The following is a 24,018-nucleotide window of genomic DNA, read 5'->3' as shown; positions in this document are numbered from 1 at the left end:
TAAAGGGACTCAAGAAATTAAGCTCATCTTGCGAAGTTGGCGACGTGCTGGAAGCCTGCTTCACCTACGCTGCGGTAAGCTCGACATTAGGGTGTTTCAGAATAGGGGACGCAATCGGCTTGCCTACGCAAGAACTAGGGGCCCCGGTACTGCGAATGCGCAGATCCCTACGTCTGGGTCTGCGCATGCGCAGTAACGGCGCCCCTAGATCTTGCATAAGGAACCGCTTGCGTCCCGTGACATAAAACTCTCTATTAAACAATCTCCGGGATCTGCCCACGCATTTATGTCCACGTGCCGTGACATGGACTAAAGCCATGCAGGGACCCCCCTCCACCCCTGCCCCTCTGGACGTATGTGGGGGATGCATACGGTGGCTAGAGGTAAACAGCTTCTATGTATAAAGAAGTAGGGGAGAAGATGGGCGAACCTTTCAGGCTATGTGTTCAAAGTGAAAAAAGTCATACAGTGACGCTTGCTTTTCTTTGTGGTAGGCAACAAATAAAGGCGGCTCCATTTCCCAACTTCCTATTTACCGTGCGCAGTGCACTTTTTATATTGGGAAGTATTTCATGGGCAAATGGTTTCGTAAAGAAGTGCTGACCACTGGGCGAATCGGCACTGATTGACTATAACTAAGTAGCAATTTTTCGCTTGTATCGTCTGTATCACCGGAAAGCTGCAAAACCTGGCCCACAGGAAATTTCATTGGCGCGGTCTTTTTAGAAAGGTTTATTTATTTATTTATTTGTGATACCCTCAAAGCACATAATTGTACATTGCAGAGGGGGAGGGCAAGAATACATTCGAAGAGTAAAAAATGCAGGATTAGTTCAAGGAATTTCCTAGGAACAAAATCACTAAGAAAAAAGTAGTAATGCATTCATAACAAATAACAGAGACTTATATAACATGAAAATACAGAAAGAATACACTTTAGCAAGCAGACAATGTTCTCGAATAAGTACATAATTATGCTATTTGCCACCATACATTATTTTATGTTGATTAGTGCATTCTTAAAACGATTGGGGTCACTGATGCTTACTAATGATGTAGGTAGATTAGTAGGTAGGCAGTCGACTGAAGTCCAAGGAAGGAATGATTGTGAGCACGCGACGGTGTTATGACGGGGTACGTTAACTTTATGTAAGTGGTCACGACGAGCCGAATAATAAGGCGCAGGTTGCATCCAAAGAGGGCGAAGAGATGTGTTGTGGTAGTAGATTTTATGAAAAAGGGCAATGGGGCGTGATTCTTTTCTACGAAGAGATAATGGAATTTGAGGGGTACTCTTCATTAATGTAATGCTAGCAGTGCGATGGTAGTTAGCTAAGATGAAACGAACCGAGCGATTTTGCACCGATTCAATTTCGTTAATTAATGTGGTCTGATGAGGATCCCAAACAGATGAGGCATAGTCTAATTGGGGGCGGACGTATGTCGTGTACAACAGCCGTGTTAATGAAACTGGCGCAAGCGAAAAATCTCTCCAAATATCCTAAGAAGCGGTCAGCTTTAGATATTACATACTGAAACATGCTGCTTCCAAGAAAGATCGCTAGTTATATGAATGCCAAGACAACGGTAGCATGTGACGGGTTGAAGGGGGCAGTCATTAAGGTCGTAGGTAGGGCAAGTTGTGTTGGAACGAGAAGTCCGCATAGATTTGCATTTATTATTGCTGAGTTCCATGCACCAAGTGAGGCGCCAGTTAGATATGTTATTTAAATCGGATTGAAGGGTAGCTATATCAGATGCATTAGTCACTTTTTGATATATAACGCAGTCGTCAGCGAATAAACAAATTTGTGAGGAAATATTATCAGGTAAATCGTTAATATATATTAAAAATAAAAGAGGACCAAGAAGAGACCCTTGTGAAACACCGGATTCAACTGGAGCCGCGTGAGATGTGGAGTCATTAGTTACAACAAATTGGGAACGAGAAGAAAGGAACGATTGGATCCAGCTGAGTACTCCCGGGTGAATGTTGAGTGCGCTTAGTTTGTGTAGTAGCAGTACATGTTTCGCCTTTTTAAAAGCTTTAGAAAAATCCAGAATTATGCAATCAGTCAAAAAACCGCTATCAAGATATATATGTAAGTCATTAGTGAAAGTTACCAGCTGAGTCTCACAAGAAAAAAAAATTGCGATAGCCATGTTGACTGTTAGAGACAAAATTATTTTCTTCAAGAAAGTTGACGAGGTTAGGAAATATGATGTGCTCCATAATTTTGCATGGTACTGAGGTAATCGATATGGGCCTGTAGTTAAAAGGATATTGAGTTTCGCCAGATTTGTGGGTAGGAATAATCTTTGCTGTTTTCCAGTGATGAGGCAAGGATGAAGACAGGTACGATTGTGAAAAAATGCTCTTAAGATGATAGAGGAATACTCACTAGTATTTTTTAGAAATTTCGTCGTGATTTCGTCTATTCCACAAGAAGACGTAAGTTTAAGAGTGTCTATTACTTTTTTATGCCAGTAGAGTTAACAATTACGGGATCCATAGGAAAAATATTGCAGCATCGTAGCCTCGGCAGGTCGTTATCATGTGCTGAAGGAGTGAAAGCTTTTATAAATACATTATTTAAAATCGTAGCGCAGTGCTGCCGAGGTATAGGCTCACCGGAAGACGTGCTAGGTGATATGATTTTCGATGCACTAGGCCTTACTACATTCCAGAAGCTTCTTGGATTATTTATGAGCATGTTCGGAAGGGTATTATTGAAAAAAGAAAATTTTGTATTCTTTATCGCAGATGAGTAGGCCTAGGCAGCTTCTTTGTAAGCAGACCATTTAGCCTGCTTTCCATCCGCTTAGCTGTGCGAAAAAGACGTTTTTTTCTGTTCGATAGGCGTTTCAAAAATTTAGTATACCATGAAGCATTGTTATTCGAAAAAACGCGCCTCTTCGGAATAAATTTGTTAAGAAGATCGTGAATTTTTTCTTTGAATATATTCCAGTTAGTATCCAGTGAGCGCTCAGCAACTTTAGGCAGGTAATTATCAAGGAAAGGAGCAAGTTCGTTGTTGATAGCGGTGAAGTTGCCGCATTTATAATCACGAATGGTTTTAATACTGTTTTGGTACGGTAGGATTGCCAGGCTAATAAAAAAATGCAAGACGTCGTGATCGCTCAAGCCGGGTGAGTGTGTAACCTAGATATGATATCTGTTGATGATGTTAAAACAAGATCTGAAAGGGATGATGTGGTGTTCGTTACACATGTAGGGGAAGTAACTACCTGAACCAAGTTGAAATCAGCACATATCTCTACAAAATGCTTCCATTCTGCGGAAGTTGTATTTAATAAAGGACACGTGCTTGACCCGAAAATATTCGGGAAGTTAAAATCGCCCATAAGTAATATTGGCGCTCCAGAGGAGCGAACACTTATCTGGCACAAGCAATCGATAATGCTATCGCAAAAAGTCGGGGCTGATGATGGTGGTCGGTAACAAACACCGACCACAACATTTTTGAAATTTACAGAAAGGCAGCACCATACACATTCAATGTTACATGATATGGCTACAGGGAAACAGTCAAAGCATTCATTAACAGCAACTAAGACACCACCGCCTAGTGTGTTAGCGCGATCAGTACGGTAAATATTATACTCTTTATTACAGTACAATAACTCAGTTTGTTACTTTACTCGTCAACCACGTTTCGGTTAATGCAATTAGGTCTGCATCACAATCATTTATTAGGCTACAGAGATCATCTTCTTTAGGTAAGAAGCTACGAATATTAGTAAAAAAGAACCGGTAGTCTTGCTATTATAGGATCGAGGTCCCTGCCCCTCGCGTTATCCTATGGGTGCGCTGTTAGAACATTGCGGCCTGATCTTAAGGATAGAACAGACGCCGTGGCATCGTCCGAGGTACTCCTTAACGGCTTCAATTGAGACCTTTTGCACAGTGGTGTCGTATGCATAGACCTTTTGCTCAGTGGTGTCGTATCCATAGCATTTTTTACCAATCAGTAGCTTGTTATATCTTAATTTAAATGGTACGTTCCGACTTTTTCCGCATTCGATGAGAGTTTTTCTGGCGTAACGTGTAGCGGGACCGAAATCTTCACTAACAGAGATACTCATTTCTTTTAGCATGGGGCGGTTCGATAATATTTCTTCCTTCGTTTTATAGCCAGCAAAATCTACTATCAATGGACGAGACTTCCCTGGACTGAATCTACCGATACGATGTGCGCGATATGCTGTCACTAGTTATTCTGAGGCTTAGAATGTTTGTTAGAATGGCCAGTATCTTTTCCTCCGATTGAACAGCGGATTCAGTGGTGATGTCCGTTAAGCCATAAAAAAGTAGATTATTTCTACGAGAGCGGTCTTCCGCATCATCCAGTCGGGAGCGTATGAATGCAGCCTCCTTTGCTATATTCCTAACCGCTTAACGCACGTCACCGAGTTCATGCTGCCATTTTTGAAAACTGCCGGTCTGATTTTCCACCGTCGCAAGTCTTTCTTTAATTTATGATATCACTTCCGCCACCGTTTCCTGATGCGTTTTTAACTCTGTAACAGTGTCCAGTATTCCTTTTTGGCTATCCTCCACTCTTTTAGACCTTTGATTCAAATCGCGTAAGGTTTTCAGAACTTCAGATAATGTATCTGATTGTGGTTCTCTCGGAGGACCGGGATTACTGTGAACGTCACCGCACAAAAGCAATAACAAAGAACAAAAAGGACCAAGCACTGCTTCTGGGCATGGAAGCACGATTATAAATGGATCGTCGGATTTTAGTGCTGATATGGAAAGGCAACTGACCTGTGGAATGAACAAAAAGATGCGTGAGGCCATCATTCCTGTCGTGCGTCCATGCCCACTGAAGATTTCGTTCGGAGCGCCGGCTTTAAGCTGACTCGCTATCGGCGCAGCCGAAGACGTTGTAAGATGCGCAGTGCACATCAGGTGACAGGTGACCAATGACGCAACCGCCATGCCAGAGGAGGGCGGCAGCGTACAGAGACGTGGAAGCTGGGAAAGCACCCGCCATCTGGTCGACAGGGAGCATCTCATTTGGTGGCAAGCAGCAGTCGCCAGGATAAGATGAGGCAGGTGAGGCACAGATGTCTTGAAAACTTGCTTCCGTGGTTAACGAACCGTTGTAGAGCGCTCCCCCGTGACGAGAGACAGCATGACATTCGCAGCCAAGGACTAGGGTACCGAATAACTGGGGAATGAACAAAAACATGCGTGAGGCCATCGTTCCTATCGTGCGTCCATGCCCACTGTAGACGCGATCGTAGCAAATGACAGAGGGCGAGGTGATGATGTGAAGGAGCAGGTTGTCTTAGCCGCATTATATGTTCTCGCCCATTTCCCGACCAGATTGTCATGTAACTTCCAATAACGTAAATATCGTAAAAAGGAAGTGCACCAAAACGGAAGCTGCTAAATGCTACATCTAGGTAAAACCGAACTGAAGCGCCCGAGCAAGCAATTATGCACGAGCGATGGGAGTGTTCATGTTGGTTAACGCTTGGTATAATAAAACGCCAAATTCCAATTTTAGAAATTCGGAGACAAATCTAGCTGTATGAAAGGGACACTTGCGGCTCGTCCTGTAATTGGAAAATTATAGTGTCCGACAGCGCATGCGCTAATTAATATCGATGCATGTGATACGCGTGTAGCATCTCTGTCGTTTTTGTTAACTTGCTGCCGTTGTGCGACTTATGTCGTCGTTCAGTGAGGAACACTACCCTAATACTTTTGAATTGCTACATGTGGCGTATATCGAGAAAAACTCAATTGCAAAAATATATGCAGAACCAGCACTCGTGCTAACATCTGTCGTCTGTTCATACGGTCATTCCTAGGTACCTGGCTTGTATCGCTGGGTTTTTTCTATTCGATTCGGTGCGTAGGCGCGTTCAATGCCCCCGGAGCTGTGCTACGGCAAAAGTTGTAAGCCCCGAATTTTCCTCTTCGTACATGGAAGAACTTGTGAGGCCAGCGCAGGCTCGCTTTAACGAACAATGAAAATTCGGGACGGCGTGAACCCGTACAAACTGGCTAACGCTGAGGATGCTACACGACACCTTGAGGATCTGGCAGGTAGTACGCACGTTGATACGCTTATGATTTTCTGGTGCTGTTTGCGAACTACGTCACTTTGCAAGCAATGATGGTCGGCAATTGACTGTTGTTCATAAGAGTACTACGTACGGCTAGTTGGCGCATAGTTTAAGAAGCATGTGGGGCGAAAGGTTAAAACACGGAAGAAATTCGAGGACGGGCTAGAAAGAGCGCCCTGTTTTTGACATTCTTTCTTTAGGCTCTTATTTCTTGGTCGACTCTTCCCTTGCGCAGCACACCCATCCTAATTTTACTGTAGGTTCACAATTATTTTTTGGTGAGGAACCTGTATAGCGATGTAGTGTATCCATCGGTTGTTATATCAGTGTCCTTAGCGAGACGAGTGAATGAAAGCACGCTTCCTAGTGTGCGATAGTTACACTTTCTTGCTTTTTGTTGCGGTAGGAATTATATGGACACTTCAGGAGAATTTCCTACGTCCTCGTCAGCTTGCTGCTGAGCATAAAGTGTGCTAAGATCATGGCCCTCAGTTGTATGTTGCAGATTCGACTGAAACCGTGCGGGGGTTAGCCGAGACGGAGGTCGGCTTCATGCGTGGCGTCTCCTCGAGCGCGCACAGGAAGGGGAGGGGGAAAGTGAGCGCGCGCTTGGAGGCGAATTTCATCGAAGAGGACGTGTAAACGTGGGCGAGAGGGGGAGGGGGAGGGGGGGAGAGGTCTGCACGTGGCTATTCTTGGAGGCAATCTGCGGTGGTTGCAAACGCTAAGCGACCGGGGCGTGACTGATGGCCTCTAGAGTGCTGTGTGCTCGGACGAACAATTTGCTCTGAAGTGACGGGCAGCGCGACATTGAATTTGCTGGTTACTACGGCCACTCTTCATCGCCCTAGCGTTGTGACACCAAATGTTCGTGACATCAAGAGAGAACTGTTCATGAATGCACCTGCGCGTGTGAGGACGTATTCATTAATTTATTAGGAAACGAGTGGTTAGTGCAATTAGCAGGGCTGATCCAAAAAGAACGATCCTTGCTTTGCTTAGTTGCCTTTTGCATAAAGCTAAGTGACGCGTGTGCATGAGCCCTCGCGCACCCATGTTAGAGAATGTGGCAGATGATGTATTGGCTTGTATGTTTTTTTTATTTCCTTTGTATTCTTGCAAATGTACCGGTCAACTTTATTGGGTATGTGGCACTGTATGGAAATTATGCTCCTCAACAACATACGGCAATGATAGAAAAGAGCTACGGGCACTATTCGGGACGGTCTGGAATTCAGCCATGTTGTCGAATTTTGCAATGACGGCACCTTGAGCCAATCAGATAGGCCCACAACAGCTTCCGATTGGCTCAGCATGCGCCCATTACGAAATTTGACACCATTGGCGGAATTCATTACTGTCCAGAATAGTATCTCCAATTGGTTGCACGATATGTAGATGCCGCCTTTTGGTTAATCCCCCATTGTTGGTATGTGCAGTATTATAATCATTCACTGTAATGCCCAAGGTATCGTATGTGCTGCGCTGATTTTGATGCGCCGAAACGATATTAGAAACAAAGGAAAGCTAACGCAAAGCCCTTATTTCACTCTCTACATCAAGTGTCGTTTCATCTTTGGATAGGTTAAGAAAGAGTCATTAATTAATTAATTACCACAATAAATAGGTTATACCGGAAAATACATTTGTTTGTTCTTTTCTTCCACGAATGCATTCTCTAGGGCCAGAATAAAGGTGAACAATTTGTTCGAAAAGTCCTTGAGAGACAACTGTGCCATTAGAGACATAATCAACACCTGGACACGGCTCTTTGCCAATTCCGTATTTTGGGTATGTGTTATAGAATGGGCATCATTATATTTACCACGCGGTGACCCTGCATCTGAAATAGCCAGCTTGGGTTGGCACGAGAGACGCTTGCTTGAATGCTTACTTTGTAAGAAACCGCTAACGATAGATAATGTTTTTAAAGTCAGCGCAGAATCCGTTCTTTTCTTGGAAATTATCCAGCGTACCATCCATAAGGAGTTACATATAGCCTCATATGTAATTAGATTTCTTGCAGTTGAAAACACGGGAGGTGTGAAATGTGATTTTCTCACGCTCGTAGGCTTTCCCAGTATATAACAAACGTGTGGAAGAAAGGCACCAAGATGTCAACGTACCACCTGGCGTGAAAGTGACGTAACGGGTGCAGTCTGAACCTCCTCAGTGAACAAATGTATATATGATGATTACTATGGCAAAAGTGTAAATATATTTGTGTACGCCTCAGACTATCCGACGAGCGTGTGACGCAACATGGGCTGACGGAATTTTCATCAGAAAGTAATTTGCGAAATTCCACTAGAAAGGCCACTTCTGCGGCACGATATTTCACCATTCGCAATAATCCGACATGTTGTTTGTTTGCCGTAGCGGTTAGAGATGGCGCCTTCATTGCGTTGTATTGACATCGCGAGCTGCCGCTATGAACCTTAAGGTAGGCCTTCATCCGTCAATATCCAGCATCAATCTTAACATGCATGCCTACATAAACACCGCAACCTAGTATCCGAGGTGACACAGGGCGCATCGAAAGATCACGGCACTATTCAGTTAACTTGAAGGGGGTGAACAAGTTAGAACAGGCTACCCGTTCCGCATGAAATCCTACGCATGGTCAGGCGATGACGTAAGTTCAGTGTCCGTGCACAACCCCGAGAATCGGTGTCAAGAACAAAATCAAGGAAAATGAGAAGGCTGCGAATAGTGTATGCTGCAGTTAAAAAAAGAAGAAACTAGAGAGAGAAATGCGAAGCACGGCATTGATAGCATGTTCTTGCGTATACACAACCTTGCCTACGCGCTCTGTCGTCAGTGGTAGCGTGGTACGGACCTACGGTTTCTTTCTGATAATAGCTGCAGCCAATAATTCAGTTGTCCATGTTGTGTGGCAACTCCTAATGCTTCTTCAGTTCGAGAAAATTAGGACAATTCGCTTTAGGGTGAATCGAGAAGTCCTTATTCCCTAGAAGTGCGAGTGCGTACTAGGAAATGCAGACATTTATTTCGATGGTTGTGATTTTAATCCAACGCAATCGATAAAGCCATTATATGGTAGATATGCAATCATACAGCATTTATCTACAGTTCCTGTTGATTCACGCTTAAGGGAGCAAGATTTCTTTGGTTATAAGTTTTACACCTCTAACCAAACAAACAGGGTGTAGATAAAGGTGCTTTTAACGGCCCCCAATTCCCCGTTTAGCACAGAGTTCATGCTTCTTCGTGCTATTTTCGCCCATTGGCGTAGAATTGCCGCGGTGTATAACGGGAAAGCCACCGTGGGATCCTGTAACTGAGCGAAAAGAAAGAAAAGTCACCTTTTCGGACGGTCATCGGTGCGATGTCACAACTGACACAAGAACAATTTCAAATAGTTGGCTATGGTGGACGTTTATTCTTAGTAATAACACCATTCGAGTAAAACAATATATATCGCTGAATCGACCTCGAAGCTGTGCGAGTGAAACACTCTGGACATACGGAACAAAAAAATAAACAGCTAGTCAGTTTGCAGCTGGGACGTAGACAATACTTTGAATGACATCACTTCAGTTATGGCAGAACATCAATGGTTCGAGTGTGGTTTAGTCTCATTTTCAAACCTGATTATTTATGCGTTCAGTGGGAGAGCACCATGATGGGGCTGTATCATTTTTTCTATCGTCGGCACTGGCGGGAATGTCTGGGCCTTCATGAGGTACAACTATTCCAAATATTTCTCATTATAGATGCGCAATTACTCCACCATTTTATGTTCAAACGTCTCGGACCCAGCCCGTGTGGGCGGGCGCTGCACGAATGTGGGCGGGGCCTCAGAGGCTTTGACCTTGCACGGACGCCTTGTAACCGACCACCTGATTGGTCCGCGGAGTGGGAGAGGGAAAGGGAAAACACACATGTCGCATTGCGAGAGATAAAAATTTTATTCTGCGCCCGACTTCGTTCTGAGCGGACGTGCATCACAGTCGCTGACCGAGAGAAGGAGCCATGCCCGTTGAACCAGAACCGGTAGCCGCCATGGGCTGTGTGGGCACTACTTGCCAACCGACGACCACTCCAACAGCAAAACGAGTGCGTTTCACCCTGCCCAGTGGCCGCGTCGTGTGCCCAAGGAGAGTGGAGCTGGCTGCACGAGACACTGTCATCCTGGCTACAGGCGCTGCAGTGGCGTCCAAGCGAGCTGCAGGCGGTGACGCTGTTCCCGAACCCGGCAATTCGTCAGTTCCTGTAGCCGAGAAGCGCATCGTCTATCGGGGTGGTGAGTACTTTTTTTTTGCATTTCAGCGTTTATGCCGGTTTCGTCTATTGGTGTAAGCTTATTTTGTGCTGCGTTTATTCGCGTGTGCTGTAATATTGTCAGACGTGCAAGTCATGCACCGGATGTCTCAGTTACCGTGTTTCATGTTTTAAAAGAATACGCCCCTTTCGATGGAGATAAAAATAACAGTATTTTGTTCGCACCAGCCTCGAGATGGTGCCCATTGTTATTGTGTAATGCTTAATTATTAGGTTTGCAACCATTATTGAAGGATTTAAGTAATATACTTACAGCATGTATGCCAACATAACATTTTAGAAGGAATTTAAACATAGTATCGTGTAATACTTGCGATGCGTAAATCCCGTGTTGCCCTTTTTGCCGCATTATAAGGAAAGCCGACGAAATATATGGAAAAAAGTAAAGCTTTCGGCTTGTCTCTGCCGCAGTGCCGATCTTAACCTTGCGGTGAATGAATCTCAGCATGGTTCCAGAAACATTGGCCGGTTTGCGTAACTCAGCTGAACGGTGCAATAGGCGTGTCGTTATTTTTTGCGTTCTTCGCCTAAGCGCTGGGCTGCCAATTTAGCAATAAAGTTAATCTGTGCTGCCACGTTGGTATCTAGAACATATAATGTGAATTTTTTTAACGTGGATCCTCTACTACTGTCCATGTTCGGGTTAGCATTAGGTGCGAATATGTGCCTTACGCGGCCTTTATTTTTTGAGATTGTAGCATTGGCAGTCCGCTTATCGTTCATACAAAAGGTTTGCACTGAGGCGAGGATTGCTGCCAGCAGGACTTACTCGAATGTGCGAACATTTACAACCTATCCTATCGATGCCACACTATTGAAGCGCCGTGTTTGAGGACAGCTCTCCTTCTACTCGCGGGTGCCACGCCGCGTCGGCATCTTCTTGTTATTTTTTTATCACAAGACGTCCTAACAAACTGTATACAACATTTAAAAGTTTGCCGAAACAGTTGTGGAGGGCACAATTAATGCAGTTTGTCGACTCCAGTACGCACCACGTCACACTGATTTTGTCGTGAGTCGATTGCATAATAAGTTATTCAAAATATACTTGAGCGGAAGACTTTTAATGATAGAACTGCATTGCTTTCTATGAAATGTCTTATTTAGCAGCTTCAAGTTCTTACTGGCTTAGCGACGAGGAAAACGAGAACAAGACAAAAGCGGGAGCCAACGTTTCGACATATGCTTACCTCGGCATAATATTTGTAGGTAGCGTTGTTCCAAAGCGTCTGAGACGGGTAAGGCTGGCCGATGTGGTAACGAGGAGGGCGTAGAATTGAGAATAAAGGTGTTCTGTGCACAAGGCCGGTGACACAGCTGTCTGCCTGCCACATGTCAACGGCGTGCACAGTGCCCCTCTATTTGCTGCTTTGCTGGTGGTCGTGTTCTATCGCGTCTCTGAAATAGATAATAGAAGGAGCCGAAGAAACCGGTGTTCGTGAGAAAAGAAGCATTTGAAAAAAATTCTGCAATGGTCTAACGATATACATAAAATGAAAGCGGAGGGAAAGAAAACAATAAGCAACAAAATTAAATGTTCTTGCCTATTGCTCGAAATTTAGCATAGGTTGCTCAGTGCATAGGTTGGTTCCTTTTATGTATTTATGCCACTTCAGTATTTTATTTATATATACATATATTCTTCCGTGAAGAGCGGTTTCCGCCACTCCACCTATGATCTCTTTGAGAGGCACGATAGCCCACGACCCCCAGCGAAACAGGCAATAGATGGGTGCTGTCTGCGCCGTTGACGCGTGGTTCTCAGACGGCCATGTCACCGGCCTCGTGCGCAGAACTCCTTCATTCTCAATTCTACTCACTCGTCGTTAACTCACCTTCGCTAATCGCCGCCCCCACCAACCTTACCCCGTCTCTCTTTTTTGGAAGAACCCCACTTAGTCCACTTGTCGAAGCATTGGCTCACGCTTTCACCTTGTTCTCGAGTTGATCATCGTCTTTATTTTCCATTTGCCTCCTTCCCCCTGTTTTACTTGGTAATCGGTTCTTTCTTACGCGCCGTAATGAAGGACTGTGAAATATGAAAAAGCTAGAGTAAGCAAAGTGCTTACGCTAAAGAAGAGATCGTTTATTTACCAGGTGACTTAAATGATGAAGGTTTGATAATATTTCTCTATTCTGTCCCTTTTTCATGGTCATTACTTATTTAATCGCAACTCATTTGCATCGCCTGTTAGGCGTAATTACATCGGCCGTGTCTCCATTACATCGTGTGCTTCGCTCACGGTTTCTTTCTTCGACCGAGAGGTCCGGTGAGGTGATCCCGGAGATAGCTTTGCCAGTGGTGCCGTGAGGACGATTTCCGACTATATTGGCGCTAACTATGCCCGTACTCCTAGTATTGAACACTTTAGCATGTATTCTCGCTTCTGGTGGGCACCAGGAAAGCCACTTTCCGGGCAGCATAGTCTCGGGAGAGCCCTGGGACGCTATAACGTAAAGCAGATATAATGTGTGCACACTTATTATGCATAATTAGACCAAACGAAACAAACATAATGATTTCTGATTTGACGACTGTTTCGCCATAATGCTCTGCCATTGATCAAACGTTTACTGCTGGCACCTACTTCGCCTGTATTGAAGTCTACTTCTCAAAACCACTAGAACTCACGGCATCAATGTGACGTATGCGGGTTAACGATCTATTAACATGCCCGCGAAAAATGAATTTTTTACAGTAGCCGCAGATTGCCCCTTTCCGAAAGGTAGAGACCATGGCTGCCCACCGAGCGCTCAGGCACTACAGCTAATCGGAGCGGCCTGGAAGCATGGATTTATTTGCGTATAATAAACACTTTTCCATGGCAGATTCATATTATTCAGTCCTTTCGGCACACATGCGAGATCACTTTCCGAAGTCTTCTTTGTGAGGGTCCGTTCTGTTGACATTTTTAACGTTCCGTTGCACCCCGCCACGATTTTTTACCAGCCACAGCAAGTTAAGCAACGGGAAGCGGATTAATCGCATACGACGACACCAGCCTTCTTGCCGGTTACCTACTTTCACTTTGCTTGCTAGGTCCCATCGAAACCCTCTCCACTTGAGCGCGCTCTTCAAATCTTGTGAGCCAATAAGAAAGCGATAAGAGAATCTGCTCAGTGTAGGCAATGCTACTGGCTTCGAAAAAAAAAAAAGCTCTTACAAAGGAGGAGTGAATTTGACTGGGCTTTTCAAGCAAGGCTGCGGGTTACCACCCGATGCTTGCGATCGCAGTTACCTAAATTTGACGTGAGGAGATTGGAATAAAAAGAAATTTGAATAGTTTTACGTTATTCGGCCCTACTTAGTACATGCCAAGTTTCTCCATTTCCCGAAAGCGTGATGTGCAGCGGCTTTGCCTCTCCATAGCTCTATATACGGCGGTGCATGCTTTACAGGGATTAAATGTATTTGGGAAATTTATTTTTAAAAATTTATGGGCGCTAATTGCACCCGTAACTTTCATTTTCCAGATTCTGCTACTCATTTTCCTTTTGTTTGTGTTGTCTGTACCTTTATAACTCTTTCTGATAACCCATGCGTTTTGATAGCTCTTTCGCCTCGCTACGATGCTTTGCTAGCGCGCAAGGGCCGTGATCTTTTTTCTTTGACTGGCTACAGTGAGATGCCTACCAAGAATGTAGGGATATGTGCCAGCTTTGGAACCGCCATTCTTGTGCTCTCAAATGTGCTGCGTATGGATGTATTATGGAGTTAGCCTAAAGGGAGCAAAAATGTTCTTGTGCGAAGTACGAAGACGGTCGTTCTGAAAAAAAAAAAGACGTTCTCTACAACGCTTGAGAACTTCGTTAATGGAAGTTTCTTGCTAATCTCAATCCTACACCAGCATAATGAGTCATCATTACGGACTCAAAAAGTGCTTAAGATCATGTGCGATATGAACAGGAAGCGTAACCCACATCCAGTGACCCAAGATTTTAGTTAATTTCATCGTAAGGCTGCTGTCGCTGGCCACACTATAGCATTCCACCGTCTTCGCGCACACTGTGGCATATGCTGAAATGACAAAGCTTAGCTAGCAGCATTTAAAAAATACCGGACAAAATATTTTTTTATAGTACGGTGCATCAGCAATGGCAAAGAAATATTCTCAAGCGGAGAGGAATAATCTGTGCAGCCTGTCGCTTCCAAATTCATTTCTCACCTGAATAAATCTCATCCGAAAATCTAGACTTCCACATCATCTTTCCCGTCGTCTCGAGATTTTATATCATCGCCTCCATCTGAACGCCGCGTTCACCAATAACTAACTACCTGCACCAGCTTGGTGTGCCCACCATCCTGTATTGTGATAAACGTGGTGCATCCGAAACTGTGTAACACATTTTATCGGAATGTCAAGATCACAGAGGAGAGAGAATGTGCTATTTTGTTGGAATGTCCTATGTTTCCAGAGAACCAATAGATATAGGTTATATGTCTTCCACTGCAAAGCACAGGCAAGCTTTCAAATTTCCTTTTACATTCCTTCAAGACAATGACGTAATTTGCAAGCTATAGCATCTTTAGAGGAACACCCGTCCCCTTTGCCTCACGTGTAAATAACAACATCATTATTTTCCCTTTTCCTGGGCAGAATGGCATGAAGCCGCGTGTTTATTTCTCGGCACAATTGCCTGTATTTCAATAAAGAGCCTCACTTTACTCTCTCTCTCTATCGAGCGTAATGCATGTGGACGAAGAGCGCAGTTAGCCTAGATGTTGAAAAAATTGTTTATGTAACAAGTACGAAGAGAGAAGCTAATGTAAAAGGAGTTCTGTACAACTCTCGAGAACATTCTCAATTTAGGTTTCTTCCTGTTCTCAATCCTTGCGAAGTGTGGTAATTGGCATGTCTAATTATGCAGTTAAGGAGAATATAAAATATTTCTTGACTTGCTTGATCATACACCGAGCACGCATTTTGACCGCGATAGAAACTTACTTCGGTTGATAAGTTTGTTTCCTTTTCTATTGTTCCTGGTTGTGCAATTGCTGTGATCTTGCGAGATGTATGTTACTGCTTTGATTTCTAAAATTGGTATCTTCCAGAAGCCTAACCAATGGCATTCCATTTGTTGTGCTATGCGCAGGTGTTCCTCTCAAGCGATTCAAGGGATGCCGTAGTATCAAGGACGCAGCAGTTGGAAGAAGCATCAGCGGAGGCGCCGAGACATTGTCACGGGAGGACAAGCCAGATATCAACCGCGGCCTGGCTTCCTGTGCCAACAGTGCCGAAATGTGTGACCGTTTTGCCGCGAACGACGGGTTCATGGAGGAGGTCATGGCAATGGCCGATGACTTGTGCGACCAGAAATGAACATTCTATCGACCCGCCAATGACAGGACCCGAAACTCACCGAATGTTGCACATGTCCCAGCTGATCCTTTTGTTGGGCTAGTTGGTGCATGTTACTGAAGTACTATAGCGCCAAACAGACGACACAAGACGAGACACGGACGAGCGCTTACTAACAACTTATGCTTTATTGATGGAAACACACTATATACGCAAATTTGGCGGCGCAACTCGCGCATTGTCAAACATCACAAGGTAACCAGGCAAAAGGCGATAGAAAGATCGTGAAGATGAAACGTATGTACAGGGCCAAATGACTAGAAATGATAATGGTTACGCGATTCAGAAACACTGACGTAAAAGAGTACCCCATAAAAACTAAAAGATTAGGAATTTGCACCAAGCGCAGGCGCCGCAGCGACATGCTCAGTTCTAACTAAGGGCTTCAAAAAGGACATCTCAATTTTATAGAGAATTTTTGATGGTTCGCTCACGCATTCAAGGCCCTTCCTTTTAATGTGGAAGGCTTCCTTCAGCTCACGGGCAACGCTGTCTCGACATCTGTCCAGAACGATGGTCTCTCTTAGGCGAGGCTTGCACCCGCACTCTTTGCAATGGATGGCCATATTGAAACAAGTTACTGTTTCCTATGACCTTTCGTTTTCTTTTAGCCTTTCATTTAGCACCGCCCCGTTTGTCCAATGTAAACCTTTTTGCACGAGAGCGGAATTTACAAACTACCCCTTCCTTGCAACTGACAAGTGGATCGGTATGCTGGTTTCCGCAGGTCGCGCGTTCTGTTTTTTGGTTGTTAACGCGCGCGCACAATGTAGCAAGTTTCAAGGGGCTGAGAAAGCAACCGGGACTTTGAATTTACTCGCGACCTTTTTCAGTTTGTGAGCTACAAGGTGAGAGAATGTTATGACTACGGGTGTTAATCACCTGGTTTGTTCTTGCGTGTTTTGTCTTCCTTACCTTTTATCTTCTGGAGCAGGGACTGTGCTACTTAAGGTAAAACTGTCTGTGGGAACCCCGCCTCCTTTAGTCTTTCAATCTGTTGATGGAAGCTGCTTCGTATGGCATGCTTCGTATGACATGACTTCCTGGCAGCCGATTCCAATGCCCCTGTGGCTATCGCTCTTTTTACGATCTTAGAGTGGCCTGACTCAAAAGACAAGAGCTCTTTTTGTGCTCCGGATTGGTACTTCCAGTGCACTTCAGCTCCCAGGCTTAGTTCGAGGTCTAAAAACTGTAACTTATTGTTCTTTGGTAGTTCAAAGGTGTATTCTAAGCCATGGTTATATTTCATAAAAACCTCCAGCCTCTCTTTCACAGATTCCTGGTGGCCTGGAGAATCCTGTCTGTTTAACACAACTACGAAATCATCCACATATCTAAATACTTTCAAAACCTTCTGTTTGTCAAGCATGCTGCCAGAAACGCTATCAACGGCCGAAAGAAAAATGTTGCTTAAGGTAGGGGATACACAGGACCCTATACAGATGCCCTTCTTCTGAACATAAACCCTATCATCGAACTGAACAAGCGTGGAACGAGGGTAAAATTTCAGAAGCCTAATGAAATTTTCAACTGACATGCCCACAGAATTCTGAAACGGAATGGTGCCTTTCTTTTCAATACATGCCTGGAAAGCTAAAGACAGTTCCTTGTGTGGGATAGAATAGAAAAGTTCCTTAACCTCGACCTAGAAAAAACCACCTACGGTACCGCAGGACTGCAAAAATCCTACCACATCATGGGAGTTCCTTGTTTCGAAAGGATCTTCTATGTTAAGTGAACTCAAATGCTTTAACAGAAACGGGCTAACATGACGTTGCCAAGATTCCCTTTCGCTCACGATACACCGGAATGGAACTTCTTCTTTGTGGGTCTTGGCGGTAAAACACATGCCCAAAGTCTTATTTTTGCACTTATGGCATTTGCTATTTCTCCTAGTTCCAGTTCTTTGCAGAGGGACACAGCCTGAAATATCACCCTAGCCGGCTTGAGGCTTTACGTGGCGGAATTCTTTTCCACAGCCCGGCAGGCCTCGTCATTGTAAATTCCTTGTGGGACCACAACGAAGCCTCCTTCCATGTCAGCCTGTAAAAGCAGCAGGCCATTGTCCTTGAAGAATGTGACAAGTTTGTTAATCCCAGCTCGGTTGCTCGAAGATTTCTTCGTAACTGTTCTTGACAGAGCGTCTACTCCTTCTAGTAGGCACCTTTCCTAGTCTTCAGGTGACGCTTTCTCGGCAACACGCCTATTCAAAGAAAGTAGCTCATGCGCTGCAGTTTCAGGCTCGAGGCTGAACTTCGGTGCCATCGCCAGCACATTTTTTACATCCTGAGTGACCTGCACTTGTCCCAGGATTTTTACGGCACCGGTGGCGTTCTTCTTGTCTTGCGGCTTGGGTGTGTTGTTTAGCATATGTCGCCACCAGAATTCCGCCGTTTGAGCCGCGAGCTTCCTGTGTTCCCGGAATGTCTTCTCGGCAACCCACGCAGGATAATTGATGTCACATGTCACGCGCAAATAGTCAAAAAGGAGCCGCACTTGCCTCCGCAATTCCGAACATGCAATCCTACACACCCGCTTTGCGTGCCCGTAGGAAGGCTGAATGGCACCGAAGAGAACGGAAATTTTACCAGGATTCAGTCCCTTCTTGAGGCAAAACGAGAAGTGTCTTGTGCGGCACGAAGACCATGTGGTGTGGGTGTCTGATGTGCCTTAGGAGTCAGCCCACTCTAAGATCGTAAAAAGAGCGATAGCCCCAGGGGCATTGGAATCGGCTGCCAGGAAGTCATGTAAGCATGCCTTACGAAGCAGCTTCCATCAGCAGATTGAAAGGCTAAAGGAGGCGGGGTTTCCGCAGACAGTTCTAAGTTCTGTAGTAGAGTGCCCTCTGCAGAAAATAAAAGGGAAAGCAAGAAAAAACACGCTAGAACAAACCACGAGATTAAGACCTGTAGTCGTACCGTACTCTCATCGCGTAGCTCACAACCTGAAAAACATCGCGAGTAAATTCAAAGTCCCGGTTGTTTTCTCAGCCCCTTAAAAACTTGCTACATTGTGCGCCCGCGTTAACAACCAAAAAACAGAACGAACGACTTGCGGAACCCAGCATACCGATCCACTTGTCAGTTGCAAGGAAGGGGTAGTTTATCAAATTCCGCTCTCATGCAAAAAGGTTTACATTGGACAAACGGGGCGGTGTTTAAATGAAAGGCTCAGAGAACACGAAAGGTCATAGGTAAAAGGAACTGGTTCCAATATGGCCATCCATTGCAAAGAGTGCGGGTGCAAGCCTCGCCTAAGAGAGGCCACCATTCTGGGTAGAAGTCGAGACAGCGTTGCCCGTGAGCTGAAGGAAGCCTTCCACATTAAAAGGAAGGGCCTTGAATGCGTGAGCGAACCATCAAAAATTCTGTATAAAAGTGAGATGTCCTTTTTAGTAGCCCTTAGTTAGAACTGAGCATGTTGCTGCGGCGCCTGCGCTTGGTGAAAATTCCTAATCTTTTAGTTTTTATGGGGTACTCCCTTACGGCGGTGTTTGTGTATCGTGTAACCATAATCATATATAGTCATTTGGCCCTGTACACCACGTGTCATCTTCACGAACGTCACCTTCACAATCGTTCTATCGCCTATTTCCTGGTTACCATGTGATGTTTGACAATGCGCGAGTTGCGCCGCCAAGTTTGCGTATATATATATATTGTGTGTTTCCGTCAATAAAGCATCAGTTGTTAGTAAGCGCTCGTCCGTGTCTTTTCTTGTGTCGTCTGTTTGGCGCTATAGTACATCAGTTGCACATGTCGCCAGAGTGCGAGAGTGAAAATGGTCATATGACCCTTTGATTTATTCATTCTTGCATTTGTAGGAGAATGTGTTGTTTAGGGACCAATAAATGCATGCTTTTCTTCACCTTACATCGTGTGATGCGGCGTCTGTTTCTTCATTTTAGCAGTTTACGGTTTTCTCGTTTTTATGTGCTATACTAATTGCTGCCTTTACCCAAGAAACACACATGGTGTAGTAGGAAATACAAATTTGCGTATATGTGGGTTTTAAAGCGAAGCTTTCGTACTCTTTTGAATTTCCCACTGCGGTTACTGCTGCTGCGGCTGCTATGGTTGGGGAATGATTGAGAGCGTGCATATACAAGGAAGAATCGCGGCAGCGAAGAGACACGAGGAACTTGTTTGGACCATACCGCGTCGAATGTGCATAATGCCCGCTGTATCTACCGGGCCGTCACCACATTAGCCTCTTGACAGCTGCACAGTGATGACAGAAGGCAGAGAATTGGTTGAACCGACGCAGTCGCGAAACGAGTGAATAACAGCGTTGGAACTGTTCGCTCGCAGTTCCCTTACAAATACAAGGGGGGGGGGGGGCAGGAAAAAGACGTGAGGCGAAAAGGAAATGCTCGATAAAGTTAAGTTCGAGGTACGGTACGGTGCGTTTCTGCTGTTTAGTAAAGACAAAACCACGCCAACGTCTCTAGCGGACAACTTTCGCAGGGCGCGCAGAAGCAGAGCCACATTAATTAAATGCACCGCAGGGTCTAGGCGACACAACGCAAGCGGACGGACTTACATAAAGACTTGTGCCTTCCGCGATAGATTTACGTTTGTGGCATTGTTCGAGGTCGCGGTATTTATGGAGGCCGAAGCAATGTGAGGGGGGAAATAGAAAACGCTCCCGCACTTTGATTTAGGGACACGTTCAAGAACACCATGTTGCCAAAATAATCAGGAGTGCGGCACCATGGCCTGCTTCATAATCAGATTGCGGTTTTGGCAGGCAAAGCCCCATAATCAAATTCAGGTTTGAGGCTTCTGCCACGATGTTATGTGCCATGTGAGACAATAACAATGTTCAACGCTCTCAGAGGTCATGAAATATGGCACTCAAAAACACCTCAAGTGAACACCTTTCCCTTTGTCTTTAGTGTACTACGCAGACAAACAGCAGTGCTGCTTGGAAGGTAAATATTGACATCAACACATCATTCTCGTGTAGAGAACAGGTTGAAAAATTGATCGTTCGCCTTTACCATCACCGCTAAATATCGTCAAATAATGCAAACAGCAAAGAAAGCTACGCTTACATCGACTCCCACAGTGCATGGGATCTGGTAAAATTTTTTTTCGCGGTTCACAACGTGAGCACCTTGTCAACACTCACTAGAATCAGTGCTGCATTACGGCGACATGCAACGTACTTCTTCTTCTACACAGGTAAGGGAAATGACATGTTTAAGCAATTTGTGTAATTGGACATGACTTCCTGCTTTCACAGTACCTTAATTGTCTTGAGAAAGCAGGTACATATAACCTCAATTTTGCGTATGAGAATATAGACGATCCGTTCTAGCTGATGGTATTCTGTAAGTATGGAAGATGTTTCTCATTCCGCGATCACAGTTGCTATGTCGATAGCTACTTTTCTGACGCAGGTAGGAGGACGCAGAGAGAGGAGGATGAAAAGCATTTTTACCAATTATCTACACTCTACTCAGGCACTCTACGTCCTTCACCATGACAGTTTCGGCAGAGGTTCTGTCCTAACTAAAGAAAAATTCTGAGAGGTTAAGAGGTTGATGGAAGCTAGGGTGAACGAATAGCACTATTTTCATGTTACGTGCTTTCCACTCTGCAGCCTGAGCTTAATTATGTAATTTAGATGCTACTGCTGACGACATATGGAATAATCAGTGAATTTCACGAATTCAGTGTTTGTAATTAGGAAGTGTTACACTTCCAACAGTTAGTTACATATGGGGGATAAGTTAAGCAGGACACATTTTAGGCTTTTTTACCTAAAGGAACTGCGCTCATTTATTTAACAATAATATGCCGTAAGCTGAATGTGCGGTAAAAAAATTCGTGCGACAGCAACATTCATACGTGGATGCATTAGCAGCGAAACTCTTTAGGCTGCACAGAAGGGTTGTACACATGGGCTGCATACACTATAAAACTATACGTTTTTTTTTTCACACGGCACCACACTACGCTGACACATGGGCTCACCGCACCTCCCAGAGAATCACAGGCCACGTGCACAGGCGCCGTCGCCACATTGTTTCCCTTTGTTATTATTAATCTAGCAGGATTTAAAACAAATAAAGCGCATGAAAGCCAACTTGCTACACTAAGTGCAATTTCTTATATACAATCTCTCTTACAACGCCGAATTTATGTGACGCTAAAGGGACTCAAGAAATTAAGCTCATCTTGCGAAGTTGGCGACGTGCTGGAAGCCTGCTTCACCTACGCTGCGGTAAGCTCGACATTAGAGTGTTTCAGAATAGGGGACGCAATCGGCTTGCGTACGCAAGAACTAGGGGCCCCGGTACTGCGAATGCGCAGATCCCTACGTCTGGGTCTGCGCATGCGCAGTAACGGCGCCCCTAGATCTTGCATAAGGAACCGCTTGCGTCCCGTAACATAAAACTCTCTATTAAACAATCTCCGGGATCTGCCCACGCATTTATGTCCACGTGCCGTGATATGGACTAAAGCCAGCCAGGGACCCCCCTCCACCCCTGCCCCTCTGGACGTATGGGGGGGATGCATACGGTGGCTAGAGGTAAACAGCTTCTATGTAAAAAGAAGTAGGGGAGAAGATGGGCGAACCTTTCAGGCTATGTGTTCAAAGTGAAAAAAGTCATACAGTGACGCTTGCTTTTCTTTGGGCTGGGCAACAAATAAAGGCGGCTCCATTTCCCAACTTCCTATTTACCGTGCGCAGTGCACTTTTTATATTGGGAAGTATTTCATGGGCAAATGGTTTCGTAAAGAAGTGCTGACCACTGGGCGAATCGGCACTGATTGACTATAAATAAGTAGCAATTTTTCGTTTGTATCGTCTGTATCACCGGAAAGCTGCAAAACCTGGCCCACAGGAAATTTCATTGGCGCGGTCTTTTTAGAAAGGTTTATTTATTTATTTATTTGTGATACCCTCAGTTGTACATTGCAGAGGGGGAGGGCAAGAATACATTCGAAGAGTAAAAAATGCAGGATTAGTTCAAGGAATTTCCTAGGAACAAAAGCACTATGAAAAAAGTAGTAATGCATTCATAACAAATAACAGAGACTTATATAACATGAAAATACAGAAAGAATACACTTTAGCAAGCAGACAATGTTCTCGAATAAGTACATAATTATGCTATTTGCCACCATACATTATTTTATGTTGATTAGTGCATTCTTAAAACGATTGGGGTCACTGATGCTTACTAATGATGTAGGTAGATTAGTAGGTAGGCAGTCGACTGAAGTCCAAGGAAGGAATGATTGTGAGCACGCGACGGTGTTATGACGGGGTACGTTAACTTTATGTAAGTGGTCACGACGAGCCGAATAATAAGGCGCAGGTTGCATCCAAAGAGAGCGGAGAGATGTGTTGTGGTAGTAGATTTTATGAAAAAGGGCAATGGGGCGTGATTCTTTTCTACGAAGAGATAATGGAATTTGAGGGGTACTCTTCATTAATGTAATGCTAGCAGTGCGATGGTAGTTAGCTAAGATGAAACGAACCGAGCGATTTTGCACCGATTCAATTTCGTTAATTAATGTGGTCTGATGAGGATCCCAAACAGATGAGGCATAGTCTAATTGGGGGCGGACGTATGTCGTGTACAACAGCCGTGTTAATGAAACTGGCGCAAGCGAAAAATCTCTCCAAATATCCTAAGAAGCGGTCAGCTTTAGATATTACATACTGAAACATGCTGCTTCCAAGAAAGATCGCTAGTTATATGAATGCCAAGACAACGGTAGCATGTGACGGGTTGAAGGGGGCAGTCATTAAGGTCGTAGGTAGGGCAAGTTGTGTTGGAACGAGAAGTCCGCATAGATTTGCATTTATTATTGCTGAGTTCCATGCACCAAGTGAGGCGCCAGTTAGATATGTTATTTAAATCGGATTGAAGGGTAGCTATATCAGATGCATTAGTCACATTTTGATATATAACGCAGTCGTCAGCGAATAAACAAATTTGTGAGGAAATATTATCAGGTAAGTCGTTAATATATATTAAAAATAAAAGAGGACCAAGAAGAGACCCTTGTGAAACACCGGATTCAACTGGAGCCGCGTGAGATGTGGAGTCATTAGTTACAACAAATTGGGAACGAGAAGAAAGGAACGATTGGATCCAGCTGAGTACTCCCGGGTGAATGTTGAGTGCGCTTAGTTTGTGTAGTAGCAGTACATGTTTCGCCTTGTCAAAAGCTTTAGAAAGATCCAAAAATATGCAATCAGTCAAAAAACCGCTATCAAGATA

This window comes from Dermacentor variabilis, chromosome 3 (genome assembly GCF_050947875.1).
Source record: "Dermacentor variabilis isolate Ectoservices chromosome 3, ASM5094787v1, whole genome shotgun sequence".
Classification (NCBI taxonomy): Eukaryota; Metazoa; Arthropoda; class Arachnida; order Ixodida; family Ixodidae; genus Dermacentor; species Dermacentor variabilis.
The sequence above is the reverse complement of the archived record's forward strand: the minus strand, read 5'-3'. Positions refer to the sequence as shown.